The sequence below is a fragment of the Ipomoea triloba genome, chromosome 11, assembly GCF_003576645.1.
Source record: "Ipomoea triloba cultivar NCNSP0323 chromosome 11, ASM357664v1".
Classification (NCBI taxonomy): domain Eukaryota; kingdom Viridiplantae; phylum Streptophyta; class Magnoliopsida; order Solanales; family Convolvulaceae; genus Ipomoea; species Ipomoea triloba.
Window position 1 is genome coordinate 9,564,313 of NC_044926.1, and position 20,799 is coordinate 9,585,111.

At 36.5% G+C, this 20,799-nt stretch overlaps 2 long non-coding RNA genes and 1 pseudogene across 2 annotated transcripts; 1 reads left to right on the forward strand and 2 right to left on the reverse strand.

The window, feature by feature from the left end:
- Nucleotides 1-1,913: 1,913 nt before the first annotated feature.
- LOC115996644 lies at nt 1,914-9,414 on the reverse strand. Its single transcript, XR_004093656.1, has 2 exons — nt 5,063-9,414; nt 1,914-2,217 (listed from the first exon to the last, which is right to left on the reverse strand). It is a non-coding gene; the product is annotated as an uncharacterized LOC115996644 (long non-coding RNA).
- Nucleotides 9,415-15,978: 6,564 nt separating this feature from the next.
- LOC115997288 lies at nt 15,979-17,086 on the reverse strand. The gene is made up of 2 exons (XR_004093725.1): nt 16,788-17,086; nt 15,979-16,430 (listed from the first exon to the last, which is right to left on the reverse strand). It is a non-coding gene; the product is annotated as an uncharacterized LOC115997288 (long non-coding RNA).
- Nucleotides 17,087-18,527: 1,441 nt separating this feature from the next.
- LOC115995880 lies at nt 18,528-20,269 on the forward strand (annotated as a pseudogene).
- The last annotated feature ends 530 nt before the right edge of the window (nt 20,270-20,799 follow it).

Sequence of the window (20,799 nt, forward strand, 5' to 3'; positions counted from 1 at the left end):
AGTTTGTAGGTGTATGCGTTAATGGGTTTAGCGTGTGAAAAAGCCCAAAATATTACATTGTAGTAGTGTGCATGTCGACGTGTGCAAGTTACTGATTAAATGATTTTTTCTTCAACAAATGCAGGACCTGGTGTGTGCGTGCGTGAGTGTTAGCGTGTGCAAAATTCTGGGAACGGTGTGTGTGGGCACTGTTAGAAAAATGCGAAGTACTGAATGCAATAAGGTGCGTGCACAATGCGTGCAAAACAAAAATCTGTAATAAACTCATCAAAAATTGTCGAATCATATAATGTATTCCTTACAAAACGCACCCTATTCACTACTAAGCCAAGAACCGCTAACCATACTTTAATTGGTAAAAGTTATGTAAAAGAAAAAAAACAAGGATCTTGTGAGACTAAAATTGGTTGTCAACGAACATGTGCTGCAACTCCCACGGCAAAGTCCATGTTCCTAGCTAAAATCTTCACTGGCCGTACTATCTTGAACTACATTCTGGTCATCCCCACCATTGCTGGTTGCACACACATAAACACCATCTGAAACACACATACCATTCAAGACTAAAAACAAATCAGCATCCACAATGCACACACGGGTGTTAAACCCAATGCACATACTGTTCTGTAATTGAGGTTGCACAGACTACATATGACACACGCACACACGTCGTTATTATTCTATAAAAAATGGACCAAATGGAATGTCACCTAAAATGTAGAGGGTATAAAATCCTAATATCTAGAGTGAAAAAGCACTAATTGTTGACAAATATGATAGTTGAAATGGAACTCGCACAGACTACAAACCAACACGCACAGAGGGTATANCCGTCTGCCCCCCCCCCCCCCCTTTTACTTTGCAAGTGCGTGAAAAATTAGTGATAAGGAAATTAAGGATTAGGGATTTTTGTTTGTCAATTAAATTTTATATATATTGGGGTACGTGTGTATGTGGTCTTGTGGTTCGAAGGTGTGTGCGTCATTGGCGTTAGGCGTGTGCATATACCCGTGCTTGTTTATTTGAACTAGTGTGCGTTTTGATTGGGTGGTGCGTTATTTTTGTCTATGAAAGCAAAATAAATTTATGGGTTTCGCATGTTATGTGTATTGCAGCTTTTTTTCATTTTTGTTGATATTCATAAGTGTGTACAGAAAATGGTTTGGAATGTTTTGATTAGAGTAATTATTTTAAATTGCACTGATTTACGTAGGTCTGTGCGATAGTGATGACGGGCGTGTGCATAAATCTTAGTAATGTGTGCGTGTGTGTAGTTGGGCGTGTTTTTGGTTAGATGTTGGGTTGTCCATGCTGTTACCGTTTATTGGGAACGGTGGGTGCGTTTACTCGAAGGTGTGTGCGTCCGTGATTACTAGCGTGTGCAAACCGTTGGGTAATGTGTGATTGGGCGTTGTTATTAAAATGCACAGTACGAAATGCAATTTTTTGTGCGCTCATGGAGTTAAGCATGGGTGATTTTGAGATTTGGTTTGTAGGTGTGTGCGTTAATGGGTTTAGCGGGTGTTAAACCACAATTTTGACATTGTAGTAATGTGCATTTCTTTAAGACGGTGTGTGCGTGCGTGAGGGTTAGCATGTGCAAAATTCTGGGAACTGTGTGCGTGGGCGCTGTTAAAAAAATGCGAAGTACTGAATGCAATTTGTTGTGCGTGCATGGAGTTTGTAGGTGTATGCGTTAATGGGTTTAGCGTGTGAAAAAGCCCAAAATATTACATTGTAGTAGTGTGCATGTCGACGTGTGCAAGTTACTGATTAAATGATTTTTTCTTCAACAAATGCAGGACCTGGTGTGTGCGTGCGTGAGTGTTAGCGTGTGCAAAATTCTGGGAACGGTGTGTGTGGGCACTGTTAGAAAAATGCGAAGTACTGAATGCAATAAGGTGCGTGCACAATGCGTGCAAAACAAAAATCTGTAATAAACTCATCAAAAATTGTCGAATCATATAATGTATTCCTTACAAAACGCACCCTATTCACTACTAAGCCAAGAACCGCTAACCATACTTTAATTGGTAAAAGTTATGTAAAAGAAAAAAAACAAGGATCTTGTGAGACTAAAATTGGTTGTCAACGAACATGTGCTGCAACTCCCACGGCAAAGTCCATGTTCCTAGCTAAAATCTTCACTGGCCGTACTATCTTGAACTACATTCTGGTCATCCCCACCATTGCTGGTTGCACACACATAAACACCATCTGAAACACACATACCATTCAAGACTAAAAACAAATCAGCATCCACAATGCACACACGGGTGTTAAACCCAATGCACATACTGTTCTGTAATTGAGGTTGCACAGACTACATATGACACACGCACACACGTCGTTATTATTCTATAAAAAATGGACCAAATGGAATGTCACCTAAAATGTAGAGGGTATAAAATCCTAATATCTAGAGTGAAAAAGCACTAATTGTTGACAAATATGATAGTTGAAATGGAACTCGCACAGACTACAAACCAACACGCACAGAGGGTATACAAATCTAAAAAATGGACCAAATGGAACTCGCACAGACTACAAACCGACACGCACAGACCTTGGTATTGTTCTTTACAATATAGTCTTTTACTATATAAGAGTTACTGGGAGCTTGGGGTGAGGGGACTGCATTTTGTTGCTTATTCTTTCATCTTAATTTTCTTCTCTTGGCTAAAATCAATAGCCTAAGCCATGTACTAATCCATAGGCATAGTGTATCTGAAATCCTGGCTAGCAATTCTTAAAACAAATAAGGTACCGAATTTTAGACCAAGTTTAAATACCAATTTAACTATATAAAGGAAAAACGAAGCAAAAGATAACTAAATAATAAAAACAAGGCAACATTATTACAGATCCCAAGTAGCTCCACCCAAATTACTATATAAATCAGCTTGGGAATCACTATCCACAAACTTGTGTTAACCCGAAATGGAGAATTTGTGGGGAAGGGATACTTATGTGTATTAGGACTCTATGACTTAGAGTTATGTTATGATTTAATATCCTACTCTCTCTATACCTCTGCTATGTATATATTCTCTCCATCAGACTGTGTAATTGATTATTGTCAGTTTATATAATATTACGCTCTCATCATGTGGGGATTTATTTGTCTTGGACACTATTATTGATTATGATAATAATGAATGTTCTACTTCTACTTACATTTTGGTGAATCTATTAAACTACATGTAAAATATGAATCTACTCCTTAATCTAATTGATAATGGATTTGACAAATGTGAAATGTGTGTTTAGGTTAAACATTCAAAAGCCCCTTTTAATTGTGTAAGAGAAAGAAAAACAAAACTTTTAGAAATACTGAATGCAAAGCCGCAGAAAGGCTTTTAAAGATGAGACTGAGGGAGAATTTAGTAAATATAAGGTTAAAGTAGAAAATCAATTGGACCGTAAGAGATTAAAAGACTTAAGTTTGATAGAGGTGGTGAATATGGAACGACTTACCTTAAAAAAAATTTGTGAAGAATGACATAGGAAATGCGAAGTTGATGAGTTGGTTTTTAGTTCTTCTCTAGTTATTAGTTCATACTATGGGTATGGTTTAATCCTAACCCTAAAAAATCAACGAGTCACACACTAAGCATAGCAATGATATCAAATGGTCAATCGAATTTTTATTCAACCCTATAGAATTCAGTATTAGAAATTAGAATTGCTCTCTTTGATTGACCAGAAGAAGAATGACCGAGGTTCTCTGCTTTTGTTCAATTACTGGTATCGAAGGGAAAGATAAGTAATAAAGGTTTATTAGGCCTCGTCCAGAAATATCCAAATTTTTATGCCTAATACCCCATAGATAGTTCGAACTGGATAAGAACAATAATCAATTTTAGCTCGAATAGTTTGTCGGGGAACCCTCCCTTCTCTGATCCATTCCACACGTGCAATTTGAGGAATATTCCGAAGAAGATCGTTAGTACGAAGAATCGTTAGTCATTTATATATCTTGTTTGAATAGATAATTCAACATTTTCATATTAGTTTTACTAATATTGTATTATTATTGTAACTAATCCTTATTCTGTCTTTTATCCTATTGCTTTTGCAATAAAAAAAGAAAGTTTTCGCGGGCGAATATTTACTCTTTCAATTTCTATTTCAGTTGTAGGGCTAGCTCGTGACGTCTCAGATCTCAGAATAGATGAATAGATCTCCGGCTCATTCCGCCATCCCGACCAGTGAATCTTTAATATTTTTTTTTTCAATGGAATCTTTGTCATTCACAGGTTCCGTCGTTCCCATCGCTTCTTACTTAATGGTTAGGTCCGAATTTGACAATGGAGCTCGTAAGAATAATCAAATAAAGTCTTGAGCCATTCTTCTCAGTCTTTTTTGGCTCGAAGCTCTTGATTTTTTCTTGTATTATTCTATTAATTGATTAATTTCATTAATTAGGGTATGGATAAATCAGTATTCATGCTTTATTACACTGCCTTTTATGATAGACCTTACATATTGGAATTTTAAATCATTGAGATTCTTTTTCTCTCTTTCTCTCCTCCTTCCATTTATCCACATCTTTTTTCTCTTCTAATTTTGCTTTGCAACTTAGAATCTTTTTTGTTTATGAAAAAAAAATGGCAGTTGCTACAAAGATATGACCTATACTATATATCATATCGTGACTGGTTCTTTAGATCCAGATAATGCGAAGTTGATGAGTTGGTTATTAGTTCTTCTCTAGTTATTAGTTCATACTATGGGTCTGGTTTAATCCTAACCCTAAAAAATCAACGAGTCACACACTAAGCATAGCAATGATATCAAATGGTCAATCGAATTTTTATTCAACCCTATAGAATTCAGTATTAGAAATTAGAATTGCTCCCTTTGATTGACCAGAAAAAGAATGACCGAGGTTCTCTGCTTTTGTTCAATTACTGGTATCGAAGGGAAAGATAAGTAATAAAGGTTTATTAGGCCTCGTCCAGAAATATCCAAATTTTTATGCCTAATACCCCATAGATAGTTCGAACTGGATAAGACCAATAATCAATTTTAGCTCGAACAGTTTGTCGAGAAACCCTACCTTCTCAGATCCATTTGACACGTGCAATTTCCTTTCCGTCAACGCGCCCTGCAAAGGGAAAATAAAACATTAAAAGATATGATAAATGCAATGCTTTTAAGTTCTGGATTGCTTAGCAATATGTTGGGTGAAACTGTGGAAAGGTTGGAGGGTACCACACAAAAGATTAGACACAAAATCCGTTTTGAATTATAGAAAGATTATATTCCAAACCTTAAATACTTGAAAATGTGGAGGTGCCTAGCTAAAGTGGGTTTACCAATAGCACTAAATAAAGGGTACCAAGAAAAGATTAGGCAGAACCCATTTTGAATTATGGAAAGGTTATATTCCAAACCTTAAATACGTGAAAATGTGGGGTGCCGAGCTAAAGTGGAGTTACTAACCGTTAAACGTGAAAAATACTAAATCTAAAACTTTTGAGGTACAATAGACTATGATAGGGAATATACCTTAGGATTACAGCTATACGTATTTTGGATATTTATACGGCACTGGGTACGTGACTAGGGGCTTATATAAAGGGCCCTAAGCCCTTCAAGTAACAACTTTTGACTTTTGGCCCCCTCTCTTGGCTCTCTCTCTAAAAACACCCAAGAAGCAATAAAAAATGCTCTCTAGATTCATTAATGTTATTCTCTCTATATTGTTAAAGGGCTATGAATAAAAGGGCTATTGGGGGTTAAATTCTTGGGCTACGAAGAAGCTGCAAGACGATGTTGTTATCATGGCTTGCATGCACCATTGCTCGCCATCCAGCCGACGGATCTACCTGTTGGTGGTTGCAACTGCATGTTAGTAAGCAAGAGGAAGTGAAGACCGGCGACCTCTGATATCTCTTCTTTCTAGTCTCCCAGAACTAGATTGTTCCGAGAGACAAGAAATTCAAGATTGTAGAAGAAGCCGCTCATTTTTTCCGACAAAGCAGCAAGCAACTTACTATTGCACCAACTCTGTTTTCACTTTTCAGGCGATAATCCAGGAACACGATGAAAGGTCCAGTTCCCTGTTATCATCTCTCTTTCTCTTTGATCCTAAGAGACCTCAAACCGTCAGTTCTGTACCCAAATTGTCTTTTCCCAGAGCTATCAAGCAATGCAAAGGAGAATGAATCTGCAAATCCTAAAGGCTTTGAAGGAATGCTTCAAAATTCGCTCTCTGCCTGATGCAACCCCCCACCGCCACCGTCCCTTCATCTTCTCTATCAGTCGCACCACCGCCATTGCCGACGCCTCCCCCTCCAGATGAAGTCATGTCGCAAACAGGACCGCCTCCAAGCCGTTGCTGGTTCATGCATGCAGTGGGAGACCATAAATGATCAGCATATGTACATTTCAGAGGGATTTTCGTTCGCTATTGCGTGACTGTCTCTGTTCAGGGCGTTGTTAAGTGTGGAAGTTGGATCCCTGACTTTTGATTTTTGTCAAGAAAATTTGGTACTTGTTTAAGGTGTTGTTTGGCAATTTTTGCTATGGTCTCAATCTTGTGTGCATCTAGTCTTCTGACCTTCTTTGCCTGATTCAACGATCCAAAGAGAAAGGCAACTTCCTTTCTAAATCATTTTATTATTTTGTTATTTCTTCCATGAAATTTGTGATAAAATAAAAAATATATAATGGAAAATGAAAAGTGAAATGAAAAGGAAATGATGGGTGGTTGCATGCGAAAAGAGCAAAAGGCAAAAGATGATTAGAGGTGGTTGGCGGTGGATTGTGAAAGCAAGAAATAAGAAATGTGGATTTGGGCGGTGGATGTGAAGTGTCGGTGTGGTAGATTATGAGCATGGGAAATTTAATGGGATATTTCAAATGGAAAGCTTTGGCCTTTGGGTATTATAATTTAACATGAATAGCAGTTTGTGGTGACTACAAGTTCAAGATAAGAAAAAAGTTTATAGTCTGTAAATTTTGTAATTTAATTTTAGATTGAAGATTGTATAGGTCTTAACTTGTACTTTTAGAAAATTGTAATAGCAGAATATATGTATTAAGTCCGGTTAGGTTAGTCCATCTACCACCGGTATTGCAAGCCTGAGATTTAATCTCGGCATAAATCCTACGAACTAGGCATTTTTGACCAGTTCTCGGACTGTTATGCGGGAGTAAAGTCCGTTTATGGTTCTCGGATCAATCTTTGTGGGAGCAAGGTGCCCACTACGGGAAAAGGGTGCTCGTTTATGATCCACGGACCGATCTTTGTGGGAGCAAAGTGCCCACTACAGGAGCAAGGTGCCCGTTTATGGTCACCGGACCGATCTTTGGGGGAGCAAGGTGCCCATTTACGATCGTTAAGATCGATTACGACCGAAAAGTCAAAAAAAACTATTGTCGTTGCACCAATGAGGAAGAATTACCTTCGTCTACTTTGCTTTGTAAATTGTAGCAATCATGTATGCAAATTAGTCGTGTACGAGTCTGATTAGATCGACATTACCAGCCCTCTAAGACCGAGACCGTATCTCAGCTTAAGCTCTACAATGTAAGCAATTAAAGTCCGGTTAGGTCGAAATCGCCACCACCGACGCTATAAGCCCTGATTAGGTCGGCATTGCCACCCTCGGCACGATGACCCCAAGACCTTATCTCGACGTAAGTCTTACATGGTAGACAGATAAGTCAGGTTAGGTCGGTATTACCACCACAGGCGCTATAAACCCGATTAGATCGGCATCGCCAGCATCGGCTCGGTAAGCCCGAGACCATATCTCGACATAAGCCCTACATAGTAGGCAATTAAGTATGGTTAGGTCGGCACTACCACCACCAACATTGTAGGCCCGATTAGATCGGCATCGCCATCACTGACACAGTTAGCACGTGACCAGTTCCCGGCATTATGTCTTACGAGGTAGGCAATTCAGCCCGCAAGGTCGGCATTCAGCCCCGAGTAAATCCAATCTCTTGATTGGTAGAAATTGATCACTAGACCGGTAAAATTCAAACTCTCAATCGTACCACAAATCTAATCCCTAGATCGGTAGAGTTCAGTCGACCCTTATAGTCCAAAAGACTGTGCTTAAGGTACTGCTCTTTTTTCCGTAACTCAGATTTTTTCCCACTGAGTTTTTTATTAGTCTAAGGTTTTTAATGAGGCAACCAGCGTACATCACCGGCTATATGGACCACTTTTTCCAGCCCAAACCCTTCCTTATTGACTTGACGTTAGGACACAGACTAGGGGGTACTTGATAGGGAAACATTAGGATTACCGTTATACGTATTTTAGATATTTATACGGTATTGGATAAGTGACTAGGGACCTATATAAAGGGCCCTAGCCCTTCAAGTTAACGACTTTTGAATTTTGGCCCCCTCTCTTGGCTCTCTCTCTAAAAACACCCCAGAAGAAATAATGCTTTCTATGCTCTCTTAATTCATTAATGTTATTCTGTTGAAGGGCTATGAATAAAAGAGCTTTTGTGAGTTAAATTCTTGGAGCTATTTCTATACTGTATATCTCTTGTGATGCATACAAAGCATATAGAACAATTTAGCAATATCAGACTGGCATTGAACTATGTTGGTTATCATGTAGATTTTGTGACGCAAACAAGAGTAACGGATAAAGATGAGAAGTTCAACTAGTAGATATGTGTTCACTATGTGTAAAGTTGCTATATCATGGAAGTCTAATCAATAGAGTAGCATTGCCTGATCCACTATGGAGTCAAAATTCATAGCTTTGAATTTAGCTAGGTAAAAAGCTGAGTGATTGAGAAACCTATTGCCTAATATTTCTTTGTCTGTGAGGGCATCCAGCCCAACTTATTTCTCTACATTGTGATTCACAAACTATTATAAGAGGATGTCTCCCCCTTAGTATTACCAGTAGCTTCGATTGTTTAATCTCGTGTTAGTTAGGTTTTAGTTGTATTAGCTGCAAGCGGAACGTAGGCGCTTTAGGTGTGTGTTGACCATGCACTCTCACTTCGTGTAATGTCGTATGTATGATAGAGGTGGTGATTTACCCCAATGCTAATGGTTATCCCCAAGGTTCAACGAAAGACGAAAGAATGACATCATTCCCGGATAGAGATAATGGTCTTCCTTTGATGTCTCCAAGCCGGCCATAATAGAATAGATAAGCGAAGCAATCAATAGCAATATGCTCTCGCCTATCGATAGATAGCAGGTTGCTTTCAAGGTCAACCCATTTTAAACAAAATTGCTACATTTTTCTTGTTCTTGATAGAGTGGTGTTCTCCACCCCTGTAAAATGAAGTAGAGGGAGTGAATTGGAAGAGAGAGAAAAAGAAAAACGATTGAAAATTCTAATGGGAAAAGAATAGCTGACACGTTGACAGCCTTCGATACTATAAAATATAACCCAAGCAGTCTAACATAATCCCAAGGGCGGACCACAACCGAAAAACACTAGACGGACAAAGGGCAAGCAAGATAAAGAAAGCAGCTAGCCCTATGTTTAAAAGGAATAGACGGGCATAGGCTTAATAGTGAAGAAAGAAGCTAATCAATCAAAATTTAGACAAGATGGAGAGGCAAAAGAGAGATTTTGAGTCTACAAGCAGCAAGCAACAACGGCTTTTCAATCGTTGCGCGCTAGCTTATAGTTTAGGGGTATTGTAGGGATGCCCCTTTCTAAAACTTTTCTATAATATAAGTTAAGCTATCTGGAACCCTAGTTTTGGAGTTTTTCCCATTGACAAAAAAACAATATTCCGCTTCCCCAAAAAAAAAAAAGAGAGACTTGTTCTTGCTCATGAAAATCGCCGGTTGGGTTTACCAAGAAAAACATGGGAATAATTGGACGTAACATTCTTTAATGAGAGAAAGAAAAGAGTTTACGAAAAGCGTTTTTCAAGCTCATCTCAGATTTGGCCTAAAGGAAAGGGGCTTAGCTGGATGAGCAGCCTTTTATTTGGCCTCTATACCAGTAGTAGAGTGGCTTGCTACTTTCAATCAGAAAGGGAAGAACAACTGTTTGACTTTGGCACATGAGGTGGCAAGTTTGGCTATATAACATAGTGGAAATGTGTCGGACTGCAAATCTTAGAATGACAGTTCGACCCAGACCTTGGCCTCGGGGGGTGGTGAGAAACACGAAACTTAATCAATCAAATAGCTTTGACTTACAACAAACCAAACAAGCAACAACAATTCTTAAATCTATTCATTCCTAACCTTGTTCGCAAGAGAGTTTTCTTGCTACCCTAGTAAGAAGTTCGTGAGGTGCCGATGCAGCTTGGATTATCGTAGATCAAAGACGAGTCGTCTTAGGAAATGACTTATAAAAGAGAAATATCACTGCTGCGACGGAGCAACTTGTCTGCCTTGTCGTGCACTCTTTCCCGTTACAAGAATGAAATAAAACCCCAACTTGACTCGAGACTAAGACTCCTAACAACTCGCACCTATAGCGACACTGAGTAGTCGAAGATTGACTCGAGACTAAGACTCATCAGTCGTCGCGCACTAGCACGCTTCTTTAAGCAATGGCTATAACTATAAGTACCTAGCTAGTGCGCTAGCGTTTTCCCTTACTAGTCAAGGGGGTGCTAGTTGTGCCCCACAGTGTACTAGTGAATAGAAAAAAAACGAATGGAGGTTGAGGGTAGAACATGTTCGATGTCTCGTTGTTTTCTCCTTCACCGTGGACTTTAAATGAAGGGAATCATATCGATAAAGAAGAAGCATAAGCATCGCCTCTTGATCCAATACATCTTTAAAGGCATCCCGAACACACTCTTGATACAAAAGATACCTCCCGCCATAGAGATCTAAAGTCGAGTCCCATCGATCACCCTCCTTTAACCTGAACTAGTCGAGAGGAATTAAATCGCACCACATTTTCTCGAATCCCACAACTAGACATGGAATTCTACTCAGTTGAGAGCTCCGTGACTGGACAAAGGGAAGATCACCAATGATTGATCCCTCATTCCACTAATCCGTTGTTACTTGTTCATTCAAAGCAAGACTCCCCATTTTTTTGTCCGATTAAGACAGGGTTCGTCTGGAATCGCTCAACTTAAGACTCAAGTTAAGAAAGAGGGCTAAGCTCCCGGGTGGGCTTTCAGGGATTGGGGAAAACAGGTATATCATAGAGCTAGGGCAAATAGAAGGTTTGTCTATCGAGATTGTGCATGGACGAGCCTCAACTGGGCCAGCATTGATGAAAAATGAAAAACAGGTCTAGGATTAGAAATCAAGTCCAGGATTTAAGTCAAATCTACACTCCCTCTCATCTCAAGGTGAGGTAAGGAATTTACTCACACACACAACAATGCATATAATAGAAAAAAGAGATATCAATTAGAAATAGATCTATTAAGCTACTAATAATATATAAATGGAATACTCACCTTAGAGCACGTTAGACCCGAGAGAAACCCACTAATCAAAGGACTAAATTGGAAGTTAGTCCTAGAATCATCAAGGGAAATGGGCTTAAGGCCTTGAGGAATCTAAGGCTGATACCTGCGAGGACTTTGGAAGTTAGTCCTAGATCATCAAGTGAAGTTAAACATTTTATTCTTAGTGGATCCCTAAGCCCGATTCAAGAATCCTGTTGAAACGGATAGATGGAGTCACATTCCGTCAAATATTAGGGGCAGTCTTTCAAGAATCCTGTTGAAATTATAAGCATCCTAAGGAATATTGATCAACATATGCTTATTGGTTGCATGGTGCTTAGGGCACATTTGGTTCACAAAATCTTACCCCTCCAAGAAAGTAATGTGAAATTTTGAGAATGTAAAATAACATTATGTGTTTTGTTTAAATATAATATTTTAACTTATATGGAACAATTTACTATAATGTCCTCAATTATGTGTGTGTGTGTGTATACATATCACGCACCTTAAGCTAAGAACACAAACCATGCACCTAAAGTTTTTCAATAATGCAACCTTCCGTTGAGACACAGTGTGTGTGTACATATCACGCACCTTAAGCTAAGAACACCTTAAGCTAACAACACAAACCACGCACCTAAAGTTTTTCAATAATGCAACCTTCTGTTGAGACATTGCGCACCTTAAGTACACAAACCACGCACTTTACACAAGTCACACACCTTAACAATACAAACCACGTACCTAAGATTTTGCATTAAGTTTCAACTACGGACGCACCTTAAGAAGAAAAAGTCTCGCACCTTAAGCTTTAGGTTCACTCACCTTAAATTTCAACACTCACGCACCTTTAAGCATATGAATCACCCACATTAAAAAAGAAAATTATGCATCTTAAATATACAAATCAAACACCTTAAGAACACAAACCACACATCTTATGTTTTAAATGACACATCTTAACTTCCAACTACCGACGCACATTAAAAAGAAAAATCACGCACCTTAATCTTTAAACCGACACAGTTTAAGTTTCTAACAATTGACTCGCTTTAAGCACCCAAACCACCATAAGGTGAGTGATTTTTGCACGTGTAGCTTAAGGTGTTGAAAACTTAAGTGGGTGGATCTGAAGCTTTAGGTGGTGCGATTTACAAAAACCGCATACCTTAAAAAGAAACTACACTCCTTAAGAAAAGGATTAGACACCTTAAATTTATAACAATGACTCACTTTAAACACTCAAATCACACATTAAGAAAAAAAAAATCACACCACCTAAAGCTTTATTTAGATCCACCCACTTTTCAACACTTTAAGCTACATAGTAAAAAAATCACTCAACCAAAAAACTACATACCTTAAAAAGAAATTACGCTCCTTAAGAAGAAAACTGAACACCTTAAATTTAACCTAAATACAAAAAGATCAAATTGTCACAACACATTTTGAAAATTTTCTGTTAATCCTTTGAATTATGGCGCTTAAGTCAAAAAAAAAAAAGCGCACCTTAAGTATACAAACCACACATCTAAAGTTTTAAAGTGACACAACTTAAGTTTCAACTACCGACGCACCTCAAGCATACTAATCACGCACCGCATACCAATCACGCACCAAAATCTTTAATCCTTAAATTTTTAACAATTGACTCACTTTAAGCGATCAAACTACACACCTTAAGAAAAAAAAGCACACCACCTAAAATTTTAGATGCACCTACTTAAGTTTTCAACACCTTAAACTACACAGTACAAAAGTCATTCACCTTAAGCACAAAAACCACATACCTTAAAAAGAAACAATGCTACTTAAAGAAGAAAATTAGACACCTTATATTTAACCCAAATGTGCAAAAAGATCAAATTGCTACAATGTCTTTTTAAAATTATCTATTAATTCTAACATTGATTTAGACATATATGTATGATTATATAAACATATATTTATATTATATATGTTGTTATTGTTATTATTATTGGTGTTGTTATTGTTATAGTATAAGGATTAAATAACAACAAAGGCGAATAATTCAAAGTAATCTAAAATTACGTAAGAAAATAGGACTAATCACATTACCTAGGGTTCAAGATTATTTCATCCTTAGATAAAAGAAACTACATTTCACTGTGCTAGTTCAATCTTTAAATACTAAGACTTCAAGTACTTAGCCTATATAGATATATTCCCAATTAGAAGAGCCACACCGAGGGCAGATGTTCTGCTACTACAAGAAAAGCAACAATACAGAGTGTACCACAAAGAATGTATTTCATAACCTACAAGAAACCAATATCTACAATTAATTTAGGTTCAAATGATAAAAGAACAATATTCAATACCCTTACTTCCCTTGGTATTCTTCTTAAGAGTTTAAAAAAAACAGTTTGATGCATTGTAATAAACAATTAACAACAGAACAAACGTTTTACACATGTAGAGCCTTTTTTTTAATAAGAGTATGAACGGAAAATTTTTTAATCATGCAGGAACTATCTTATCCCAGCACATTAGTTATCATGCATGAGGTTGTTTGAGATGCGAGATAACTTACAACATCTTTCAGTATCACTTCCATTTCCTAAGGTGTTTTTGAAGAGAACTTATTCACATAATACCTCCAACTTGGCTCTGAAGCTTCATAATGCAGTGACAAGCACATAGCAGATAGTATTTATAAGGAGGAAGTTCACAATGTTCCATAGGACAAATAATAAAGAATAATAAAAGAAACAATTAAAAAAAATCAGCATGTAGGTTAAGTCACAAAAAACCCCATTACCATACGTAAAATTACTTATGTGCTACCCATTCAGGTAAAACGCAACAGTTATTAAAACATGGTGATATGAATGCACATTAATGAATTCTACCAGGGCAGCTTAAATATGGCCTTGGGGACCACAAAAAAAGCATCATAATGGGCAGGGTCTTTTGCGATCAAAATAAACCTTCCTGTCAGTGTATACCAATGAAAATGAATGGCATTGAGTCATTGACAATAATGATGATGTAACTATTACAATCATAAAATGATGTGTAGTTTACCGACCACTAAGGTTACCTCAAGTAAATCTCATAGCAGGACTGTTACAAATTTTGAGAACTCATACCACTGAAATGCCCTTCACAGCATCCATAATTTCAATATACTTACAGTTAGGAATCATCATATCTAAGCACAATTATTTACTAGTAAACAATGAAGAGAATGAACTATGGATACTCTCATACTCATGTTTGGTAGATGGAAGAGAAAATTGCAACACAGAAACCAGACAATTGACAAATACCATATGCATTTATTTATGGATTATATTATAAGTGACGATTAAGTTAAATGCCTTCAGTAATTGCTAAGTAGCCATCTTACTAGAAAAATAAACGCAGGTCAAAAAAATGTAATATATTAAATGGCCTAATTAAAGATCAAAGAACCCAAAGAACAAATCGACAAGAATCAAAATAACCCAAATCAAGAAGAATTAAAAGCATCCATAAAGAAGAAAAATAAAAAAAACAAAATAAACCACTGAAAATCATACACAATTCACCTTATTTAATGCAGTTTGTCAAAATAAACCAAATTTAATATATCAAAAACAAATGCAACAAATAATGATCAAAGACACTGAAAATTATTTCAAAAGCTAAAAGAACCACTTGAAACCAGTGAACACCATACAAAATTCACCGACCACTTCAATATATCAAACCCAAGAAATCAGAATCTTGAATTCAAAACACTCACTACAAAGTATCAGGAGGTCCAATAATCATTACACTCCATTTGAACTAAAAATAATTCTTAAAAAAAAACTATAAAGAATAATTGAAAACAGTTGAAATAATTTAAAAATTCAAATTACACTTGAAATTGATGAACATCACATCATTTCAAAAACAAAAAAGAACACTTAAAATCATTGAACATCATTTCAAAAATTAAAAAGAGCACGTCAAATTATTTCAAATGCTAAAAGAACAACTTGAAACCAGTGAAAACCATACAAAATTCACCCACCAATTCAATATATTCAATATATCAAAAAATAAATGGAACAAATTAAAGATCAAAGGACCCAAAGCCACACACAATTCACCTAACTTACTGCAGTATGTCAAAATCAATATATCAAAAAACAATAGGAACAAACAAGGATAAAAGAACCCAAAGCCCCATCCATCAAGAAAAATCAATAAAAAATTCACATTACAATAGAATGTGTTAAAATAACCCAATTCACTAAATCAAAAACAAATGGAACAATTGATGATCAAACCACACAGATCTCAATCAAAAAGAATCCATAACATCACCTTATATTACACCACAGTTTTATCAAAATAAAATAATTCAGCACAGTTTATGAAAATAAAACAATTCAATATATCCAAAGCAAATGGAACACTTGATGTCAAGCGCACAAGCCACCACCAAAAAGTATAAATAACGATTCACAAATAATTACTACGAAATAAAATAATCTTATAAATCAATACTGCCATAGTGAAAAGATTTCAAATTACAGTAAAATGTCAAAATAACCCAATTCACAACATCAAAAACAACTGGAACTATTAATAATGAAAGCACAAAGGCCTCAATCAAAATGAATCCATAACAATCAAAATGAAATTACAACACAGTTTATATCAAAATAAAATAAAACAATTCAATATATCCAAAACTGAAACACTGATCAAAACCGGCAGGGCCTCCACCAAAAATCAAAATAACACAATTCTCTATATAAAGAAAAACAAAGGAACTCCAAAACCCACAAATAATTACTACAAATAAACAGCACCTTATAAATCAATACTGCCACAGCTCACGGAGACAAAACCCATACACACAAAAATATACTACTGAATTTACCAACAGTATTCTCGACGCTCCATTCAAATAATCTCGACGCTCCATTCAAGAAGAAGACTGCGTACAGAGAACAGGAAAGTAAAGAGAACAGGAAAGTAAATTAGGTTTGGAGAGAGACAACCTGGAGTAGAGGAATCGCCAACCCTTCCTATTGTTTGTCGTCGTCGTCGCTGAGGAATGTGTCCAAGACAAATAGACAATGCTTAAAAAGGGGAAAAAAAAATTACTGGAGTCTAGCCGTTTCCGGCTCCGCAAAGGCAAGAGCCAGTTAGGCAGACCCACTACTTACCCATCAACGGATGGGAACTTACGCTTAACTTGGAGCCTTGAGGCGCCTTTTATAGATGCCTAAGGGCATGTTTGGTTCGCTGGAAGTACACTTCAAATCAAAGAAATTACACGTTTTCCATGTTTGGTTCGCTGGAAGTACACTCCCAATGGGGAGTGGATTCCTCACTTTGCAGGAAAACAAAATCGGAGGTAGGATCGGATTTTGTTTTCCATCGCAGTTGGGAACAAAAATTAACCTGACAAGACTATTTTGCCCTTCTGTTTTCTTCCTCTTCTCCCGTTTCTTCTTCTTCTTCCCTACCAAACTGGAAACTAGAAAGCTTGCTGGTCGCCGCCGCTGCCCTCGCCGGTCACCGCCGTTGCCCTCGCCACTCGCCGCCGCATCTGCCCTCGCCGATCATCGCCTCCGCCTTGCTGCCTCTGCGGCTCCGCAATCGCCTCGCCTCGCCGCGCCGCCTCCGCGTCACCGCCTCCCCTCACCCATCGCCCTCCTCTCTAGCTCTGCCGACTCTTCGAGACTTCAACGCAGCTCACACTGCACACGCACAGGATTGGGGTTGGGACTTGGGATGAGAAATAAAACCTATAAATTGCCCTAAATTTTGCAAAAAAAAATTAAAAATTGGCCCAAAAAGCCCCAAAAATTTGTCCCCGAATTAAACAATATTATTAAGAAATATTAATTTTATTATCATTATTAATATACAAGGGCATATAGGTCTTTATATTCATTATTCCCATACTCTTTTACCTCCAACCAAACAACATAATTTATTTTTCCAGCAACTTCTTTTCCACGAACCAAACAACAGAATTTATCTTCCTGCTAATTACTTTTCCACGGAATTTCACTTCCACTTCCCTTCAAATATTTTCCGCGAACCAAACGTGGCCTTAAGGGGAGCCGGTTCGGCTCTCCTTATGTTTTATTTTTATTTTAATTCTTTTTATTTTACTTTTTATTTAATAATAATAATTATTATAATTATTATTGTTTTTATTATGAAATATATGTATAGATTTTAAGTTATTTTATATATTAATTGTTAATCTAATCAATTAAATTTATCAAACATCTTTCAATGCGCTAGTTAAACCCGCTAATCTAATATGTTATTTGCTAACGGCTTATTGCCAAACAAGGCTAGAAAGATCTAAATGAGAGAGGTGGAAAGAAAGTATGGCGACTAAATAGCCGACTTGTTGTCGACTTAACGGATTACATTTAATCCACTAAGGAGTTTTATGGCGGCTAAATAGCGGACTTGTCATCGACTTAACGGATTACATTTAATCCACTAAAAAGTTTTTAAAATTTACTTCGTATTTATTTTTAAATTTTGCATAGCCCAATATTTTTTTAAATACTAATCTTTTTTATTTTGCTTAATTTTAAAAATTTATTTGACTAAGAACATGTCCATTCAAATAACAAAAATATAAGCTTTGTCCATTCAATTTTTTCAACAAGTTTAAAATCTTTTTCAATTTATTTATTAGTTTGGTTGACTAATGCTATGCCAAATAATAAATATTTAAGCCACATATGACTTATAACATAATTCTTTTAATTACATAAGTTCTTTTTTTTAATTTGAAAATACAATGTATATGGAATTGGTACCATTACTTTTTATTAAAAAGAAATTATATCATTTTGGACATTAGTACAAAGTAAAATTTGAGGATATAACCCTTTTTTGACGAAGAATAAGCCCAATCATCTTCAGACGGGCGAGAGACAAATAACGGATACAATAGCTTTTCCGGCCATCGGTTCCGGCAAGTTTTCTTAGAACTAAAATGGCAATCCACACCAGACAGACACAATTTCTTATGGTCAAGAATGGTAGCTTAAGTTTCGTCTACCCGTTAGGCATTAGTCTGGAGTTTCATTGACTGAATGTAAAAGGACTTTCAAGCAAAAAATCTTTTATCTCATGTTGTGTCATATTATTTGATATGTTTTGTAACCAATGAGGTGTAAGAGAGTGTAGTTGACTTGTTGAAAGAAATCAAGTTTATGTTTTATCTTCTTCACCTCAAGAATAAAAAACCACATTGTCTGATAGTCAGTCATATAAAGCAGCATAAATGTGGAGAGTTGTGTACCATTGTTGAAGTATGGGCTATTGATGATGGGTTGTATGTCTCTCTGATCTCAATCACCATGAACTTTTAGTAAGGACCTTTTTTTTCCTGATTAGTAGATGTAAAGCTACTTGTGATGGTCTCGTGATCTTTGTTATTCTCTAACAAACTTTTATGTATTTATTTATTTTTTTGTGCATTCATCTTTTCAATCATTTTTTCCTCCTCGTAATGTGAAAGTGATCTTGTGTTACACATTGTGATTGTTTTTGTGGTTTCATATGTTAAGATGATTTATTTGTTAATATTTCACTTACAGGACATTTGATGCTAGAAAGGAGTGCAATGTTCTCAGATATTCTTATCTTCTTCCTGCCGAAATTATTGGAATAAAGAGCAACTCAACCTCATCTGAAGTTGACTGTCATTTATCAGATTTTAACAATATATTAAATGCCTTTGAGGTAATTTCTTTTTCTACTTCAAAAAATTTCTTTTCCTTCTCCAATTAAGTTCCGTGTTCACACGATGTGTTATCAAGTTCTTTTGCTATTATTTGCTGTGCTGGTGGGAGATGTTTATCCTTCAAAATATGTAAGATGGGTAAGATAGTCAATGTAACTTGCATATGCTCTCAACCAATCTGAGTTTCTATTCATCATAAGAATACATGAAATGAAGAAAGTAAAGATGCTACATTCTGTTATTGTTATTATTCGACTTAAAACCATTGATCTATAAATTAACATGACAATTGGATTATTCGGTTCTGCAACTAGCATGTTATAGTATGCCACCATTCATGGGGAATGAGTAATATGTCATTTGTTAACCATTTGGTATTTGTGATGGGGCTGCAGGGAGAACATCCATTCCACAACTATACTATACGATTGAAACAGCTTCCTACCAAAACGAAGAAAAAAAAATAACAGAGGAAAGCCATCTCAGAAAAAAAAGCAATGTCTGAATCTAAGGAAAGTGATGTAGATGAATCCTTTGCAACACAGAATGTTGTGACAACTGTTGAGGAAAGGACCCAAAATACTCCACCAGGGATCCATGATAATTTGAACAATCTGGACGATCAAGATCCCATCTTACCAATCCGTGCTAGATGGCTATATGAAACTGACACGGGGGATAAGCTTAGTTCTTCTCATTTCAGAAAGATATTACATTGTAATTGTGGGACTTGGAGCAGTTACATGGTATGAATTATGTGGAAATCTGTGTCTGTGGAGAATCATTCATGTTACATCAAGTAAGTGTTTTAGTTACATACCCATTAGCTATGCATGCATCTTTCCTGTTAAGAGTAATTTCACTTTCCTGCAAGTAAGAATTTTGCTCAAACTAATTTCTGTTCTTATTATGCAGTTAATATTACTTTCTGTTGATTGAGTTTTCTTGATTCATTGCATTTATCCAGATACGCAAAATGGTAGGAACAACGATTGCAATAAAGTGCAACTTGCTACCCCTGGATGTTTTAAAATTGTCTCTTAACAAGTTTTCACGGATTGTCCTGCCCCTTGCCCAATCAGAAGTTTTGATTTTGAAGAGCAACAGCTTTGCTTCAAGAACACTACCTGGCAACATAGCGTTTATGTGTCTTGCGTTGTGAGTTCTTATGTCTTGTGCTATAAATTCATGTACCTTAAGAATATGAATTTTGTACCTAGAAAGGCTAGAATAGATTAGTAGTTGTGTAACACACAACATATTATATGTCTTATGTCATTAATTTACGCATTGTGTTGTGAAATTCTATGCCTATAAAGCATAAATTATCTAATTAAACCAGATATGAAAATAAGTAAAAATATAACATGTGTATGTGTCTTGCGTTGTTAGTTTCTGCGTCTAATGTTACGTAATTCTATACCTTAAGAATATAAATTTTGTATCTGGAATATATTATTAACATTGTATAAACATTAGGAATCGGAAAACTAAGAGTCCATTAAAATTTAAAGATCAAAACAACGTTATTTTGATCTAGGGTCCACAATGCTATGACCACGGTGTCGCTTTGACCACGGTCTAAACAATAATTTGCCTTAAATGCTACGCAAATTATATCGTGGACCGTGGTCCACAATGCATTGTGGACCGCGCATCAAAACGACGTCGTTTTGATTAATGAAAACAGAC